This window comes from Chenopodium album, chromosome 12 (genome assembly GCF_948465745.1).
Source record: "Chenopodium album chromosome 12, dcCheAlbu1.1, whole genome shotgun sequence".
Lineage (NCBI taxonomy): Eukaryota > Viridiplantae > Streptophyta > Magnoliopsida > Caryophyllales > Amaranthaceae > Chenopodium > Chenopodium album.
Window position 1 is genome coordinate 32,220,140 of NC_137845.1, and position 4,388 is coordinate 32,224,527.

The window sequence follows — 4,388 nt, forward strand, 5'->3', positions numbered from 1 at the left end:
AGATATTTGAAAGCGCATTCGAAAAAGAGAAGAATATAAATAAAAATGCAAACATGAGAGCATAAAACCCCAACAATATTCCACCTAAACTTAACCAAACCTCGAGAAAACTTGAAATAACACCAAAATTGTTGGAAATTTTCTCCGAACCAATCTCAAGGTACCTAAAATCAAGAAAACAAATAAAAAGAAAGAGTAATAAGAAAAATCTCAAGGATAAAAGAAATATAGAAAAATGTAAAATCAAAATAAAAAAGGTTAGAAAACCGGGTTGCCTCCCGGGTAGCGCTTGTTTAACGTCATAGCTCGACGTCCTCCACCAATTAAGGTGGTTGTTGGAAAAGCAATGAGTGAACAAGGCCAACAAAAGCATCGTCAAAATACTTCTTGAGACGATGGCCATAGAACTTAAATGGAGAATAAGAATCCATCATTGAGACCTCTACAACACCACTTGGAAAAACATTCTTGACCAAATAAGGACCGCTCCATCTTGACATGAGCTTTCCGGGAAAAAACTTCATTTTTGAATTGTAGAGGAGAACCTTATCGCCAACACAAAAATCTTTCTTCTCAATAAGCTTGTCATGTGTTTCCTTGGAACGAGCTTTATACACACTAGCGCAATCATAAGCATCAAACCGAAGCTCCTCTATCTCATGAAGATCTAACCACCTTTTCTCCCCCGCACTTTCCAAGTCAAAGTTTATCTTCTTGATTGCCCACAAAGCACGGTATTCAATTTCAACCGGGAGAAAGCATGACTTGCCGTAGACTAGGCGGTATGGAGTGGTACCTATGAGGGTCTTAAAAGCCGTTCGATAGGCCCAAAGAGCATCATCCAACTTATCCGACCAATCCTTTCAATTTCTCGCAACCGTCTTTTCAAGAATAAGTTTGATTTGACGATTAGAGACTTTCACTTGACCGCTCGATTGAGAATGATATGGGAGGTCGAATCTTTGAGGACCACATGCTTTCTCAACATCTTTTGAAAGGCATGGTGAATAAAATGAGAACCGTTGTCGCTTATCACCGCCATGGGAACCCCAAATCTTGGAAAGATTATCTTCTTAAACAACTTCATAACCACCTTGTGGTCATTAGTTGGGGAGGCAATGGCCTCAATCCACTTAGACACGTAATCGACAGCCACAAGAATATATTGATTTCCAAAAGATGAGGGGAATGGTCCCATAAAATCAATACCCCACACATCGAACACTTTCAACTCAAGTATGGGTTGTGGAGGCATTTCATTTCTCTTGGAGATGTTCCCAACTCTTTGACATCGGTCACATATCTTGACAAAGCCCCATGAATCCTTAAAGAGATGTGGCCACCATAATCCGCATTGAAGGACCTTAGTGGCGGTCTTAGAGACACCCATATGGCCCCCGATTGGATCCGAATGGCACATTTTCAAGACACTAAGCACTTCTTCGTTTGGCACACAACGTCTAAGTAAACCATCGACCCCATGCTTGTATAAGATGGGATCATCCTACACATAATTCCTTGCCTCTCTCTTGAGCTTCTTTCTTTTATTCTTAGAAAAGGAAGGAGGAAACTCCCACATGCGAGAAAGTTCACCAAATCGGCAAACCATGGGAGTTCCCTTGCTTCAATAGCATACAAGAAATCATCAAGCATTCTATCCTCAATTGGAGAACCATCATCTGGAATTTGAAAATCTTCCAAACGAGAAAGATGATCTGCCACAACATTTTCCGCTCCTCTTTTATCGCTAATCTCAATGTCAAAGGTTTAGAGCTCAAGAACCCACCGAATCAACCTTGGCATGGACTCTTTCTTGGCAAAAAGATACTTGAGAGCCGCATGATCCATGAAGGAAATGGTTTTGGAACCCAATAGATAACAACAGAACTTCTCAAAAGCATGAACTATAGCCAAAAATTCCTTCTCCGTTGTAGTGTAATTCCGTTGAGCTCCATTTAGAGTCTTGGACATATAATAGATCACATGAAGTTTCTTGTCCACTCTTTGACCCAAGAAACCTCCTATTGCCGAATCACTTGCATCACACATCAACTCAAATGGTAAATCCCATCTTGGAGCTTGAACAATAGGAGTAGAGACTAGAGCTTTCTTCAACTTATTAAATGCCTCCAAACACTTATCATCAAACACAAAGTCGGCATCTTTTTGAAGAATATCATTAAGAGGCTTTGCAATGAGTGAGAAATCCTTGATGAATCTTCTATAAAACCCGGCATGCCCTAAGAAAGATCTCACTCCCTTTACGTTCACTGGAGGTGGAAGCTTTTCAATGACTTCAATTTTAGCTTTATCCACCTCTATCCCCTTATGTGAGATCTTGTGACCAAGGACTATGCCTTCCTCCACCATGAAGTGACATTTTTCCCAATTCAAGACCAAGTTCAACTTCTCACACCTTGCAAGACATTTTTCAAGGTTTTCAAGGCATGCCTCAAATGAAACACCTCCTACGGAGAAGTCGTCCATAAAAACCTCCATCGCCTCTTCCAACATATCTCCAAATATACTCATCATGCATCTTTGAAATGTCGCGGGAGCATTGATAAGGCCGAATGGCATTCTCCTATAAGAAAATGTACCATATGGACAAGTAAAGGTTGTTTTCTCTTGGTCATCCGGGTGGATAGGGATTTGGAAAAATCCCGAATAACCATCAAGAAAACAATAGAACTTGTGCCTTGTTAGTCTTTCAAGCATTTGATCAATAAAAGGAAGGGGGAAATGGTCTTTCTTTGTTGATGTGTTTAGACGTCTATAGTCTATACACATCCTCCATCCCGTGACTGTCCTCGTCGGAATGAGCTCACCTTTCTCATTCTCAACGACGGTCATACCTCCCTTCTTTGGGACAACGTGAATGGGAGAAACCCACCTAGAACTAGAAATAGGGAATATGATTCCCGCATCCAAAAGTTTGGTGATCTCCTTTTTCACTACCTCTCCCATTTGGGGGTGTAGCTTTCGTTGCCTCTCAATAGAAGGTAAAGCACCCTCCTCAAGAGTTATGTGATGTGTACATAAAGCGGGGCTTATACCTTTGAGGTCATGAATGGTATAACCCAAAGCACTTCGGTGCTTTTTCAAAACACCACACAACTTTTGAGTTTGATGCTCACTCAAAGAAGAGCTAACAATCACGGGAAAAGTGGAGTTGGGTCCCAAAAATTCATACCTAAGGTGTGATGGAAGAGGTTTGAGCTCAACCATTGGAGCACCTTTACCTTCCATCGATGTTGCCACTTGCAACGCTCCTTAGCTAGAAATGCTCAAACACATTTGCTCTTCATCATCCTCAAAGCTTCCATTGAGCAAATCTTCATACAAACCTATCTCCTTGTTTGGAGTACCTATCTTCTCCTTATTTAACCGAACATTCTCAAGAGCATCGTTAGAAGTGAGAAATTGCTCATGCATAGAAGACACAACATGATCGAGAGAATCAATTAACATACAATTTTCTAAAGAAGAACTTGGATACTTCATGATATCATTCAAATCAATTCTATCACTTTATCCCCTACTTTGAGCGAAATTTTAGCACTTTTCACATCTATCAAAGCACCCGAAGTAGCAAGAAATGGTCTCCCTAGAATGATGGGGATATTATCATCTTCATCCATCTCTAGCACAACAAAATCCACCGAAATAACAAATTTCCCGATCCTTAAAGGAACATCCTCTACCTTACCCTTAGGGAACTTAATTGACCTATCGGCCAATTGCAAAGTGATGTTAGTAGGTAAGAGTTCTCCTAGCTCAATTCTTTGGTACACCGAGTATGGCATAAGGCTAACACTAGCTCCTAGGTCACACAAGGCATTCTCAATTTGCATTTTATAAATGGCAGAAGGGATAGAAAAGTTTCCGGGGTCTTTTAGCTTAGGCGGCATCTTGTTCATTATGATAGCACTACAATTCTCGGTCAATTTCACCGTCTCTACACCATCACATGTCCTCCTACCACTCAAAATGTCTTTGAGGAATTTTGCGTAGTTGGGCATTTGGGTGACAACTTCGGTAAATGGTAAAGAGAGGTGAAGTTGCTTAAGCATGTCTATGAATCTTCCAAATTTTTCATCTAACTTGTGTCTCATGAATTTTTGTGGATAAGGAAGCTTGGGTTTCACAATCTCTTTCTCCACTCTCACCTCACTAGGCTTCTCAATCTCAACCTCAATCAAAGATGCACCATCTCTCTCATCTTCAACCAAAGCCCCTTTTATGCCCTCTTTAGTCTCACTCATCCTAGGCAAACTCTCCTCAAGGATCTTACCACTCCTTGTGACAATAGCATTAACCGGTCTCTTAGGATCTAGGCCTTGGGAAGGTAAGGAAGAAGGACTAACATGGTCTCTAAAAGCATTAGC